The sequence below is a fragment of the Pinus tabuliformis genome, chromosome 9 (genome assembly GCF_031772625.1).
Source record: "Pinus tabuliformis cultivar Carrire ecotype Pingquan chromosome 9, CPIR1, whole genome shotgun sequence".
Lineage (NCBI taxonomy): Eukaryota > Viridiplantae > Streptophyta > Pinopsida > Pinales > Pinaceae > Pinus > Pinus tabuliformis.
In genome coordinates, this window is record NC_142307.1 from 222,462,415 (window position 1) to 222,464,369 (window position 1,955).

The following is a 1,955-nucleotide window of genomic DNA, read 5'->3' on the forward strand; positions in this document are numbered from 1 at the left end:
CATGTCAAGGCTGTCCCGCCTATGACTGCTGGCATCCGGAACGCTTGACACCCGGCAGAGGTATTGACCTCCACCGTCCTGTTCACATGGATACGGTAGGGTTGTCAACTCTAAAGGTTTCACGCGCTTGGCATTTGGCTGTTGGTGCTAAGATCGACGGTAGGATACAGCCGCATGAGATCAATGGCCGTAAACACTCCACATTACCTCCGATGACAGGCGGGGTATATACGTGCCCCTTTCCGGATTCTTCATGGCTTTTGTCACTCTGCTTGGCGCTCCGCTGCTGCTCCGTTCCATTTCTCTTCTGTATGAGTTGTTCTTCTGAGATTTACGCCGAGTTACTCCATAACATCAATGCTGCATGCCCTCTCTGGCCAGATTTGGCTCCATGGTTCTCGCCCTTGAACCAGCCAGGTATAGTATTGTCTATTTTCTAAGATTCAGACTTGTTTATTTGGATTTATATGTCTGCCATGTTTGTAATCCCCCTGAGTTTCTGGCATGGCAGGTTTGGCTCGGCGGTCCTCGGCATTGGAGGTGTTAAAGGTTACTGCAACGACTTTTCACTAAAACCCTCTCAGGTATTTAGCTAGGTAATCGTATGGGCTTTGGTTACTTTGTTTCGGTTCACCCTTCTCTGGTTTCGGGGTTTGTCTCTTGTGCCCAGGCAGGCTCCGACCTGACCTTGCACGTTTGACCGCAGATGTATGGGCGGATATCCCCTGTTCCGGCTCCATGAGTTCTGGTTGGCCGAGGGTTAATGATACCCGCTACGGCGTTTCTATTTGGAATTTCATTCTAGTTACAGTTGAAGTTTTGTATTAAATCTATTACCTGATGTATACTTGTAGCATTCATGGTACTGTGGTATATGCCGAGCTCGGGTTTTCTCAACCGGCTCTTTTTGTTTTAATAGGAACTCATATGGTTTCGGACAGACAATGAATATGGTAATAGCTTGCCTGTAAAGCGCTGTAACTTGCTCTTTCCATCTTTTGTTAACAGTACATCATGGATTATGTATATATATAGTTTATGAATCAAAGTTCTGGCGATATCATTTCCTGTTCTGGGTGTTACGTGTTTGATTATGCATGACTGCTCCTCACACTCTATTGCATTAAGGTTATTCTGTTTTCGTTTATAGTTTGCCGCTATAAAAACTTATGCTACCGAATCGCCGTGCCTGCCTCTGATTGCCATAGAGGTATGGCCGGCTATTCTGGGTTTGCCCATAACCCGTAACACTGTGAGTTGCATAGCTTATACTATGGTTTATGACATTTTACGGTTTATTTGTATGGAACCTTTGAATCATACTTCCTCGGTCTTCAGACCTGACCGCATGGTTACCATATCGGTTCTTTAGTTCTTGCGATGGCATGCATGTATATAATATACTGTCGAGTCGGTTAAAGAAATTGTTTAAGTTACCATGCATGTATGTATCATTGTTCTCTGTCTGGAATAATGTTTCGGTTGTCTCTCGGCTCAAGGGTTTCGACCTTTACCCGAGACTGTGGAAACAACAGGATTCGGATATACATACCAACCTGTCCTTGCTTCGCGGATTGTTTGAACCTGAATACCTTTATTGTATGTTTATACCCCTGTTATAAAGGTTCTGTTCATAAGTAATAACTTACAGTTATGGTTAACGATATCATTTGGTTACGAGTTTTGCTCTGAGTTCTTTAGGGTATAAAGAACCATAAAAATGATACACAGTTCATCCAGCTTTCCTTTCGTGTTTTATATGGCCGTCTTGGGCCTCCCTTGACTGTGTATTCTAGTTGATAGGAATAAGAGATTCCTTTGAAGCGTAATACTCCTTGTCTGGGGTTTTCATACTTGTGCTATATATGTTCTGTTCAACTGTATATGCATAACATCTCTCGGATTTTCCTTTTGATGGACAGGGTGTACCAGTGCACAGTTACTTTCTTGATTTA

The 1,955-nt window shown here is 43.4% G+C and overlaps 1 long non-coding RNA gene across 1 annotated transcript; it reads left to right on the forward strand.

Annotated features, from left to right (window-relative positions):
• Positions 1-261: 261 nt before the first annotated feature.
• LOC149147952 (uncharacterized) lies at positions 262-1,068 on the forward strand. Its single transcript, XR_016262859.1, has 3 exons — positions 262-417; positions 512-584; positions 707-1,068. It is a non-coding gene; the product is annotated as an uncharacterized LOC149147952 (long non-coding RNA).
• Positions 1,069-1,955: the final 887 nt, after the last annotated feature.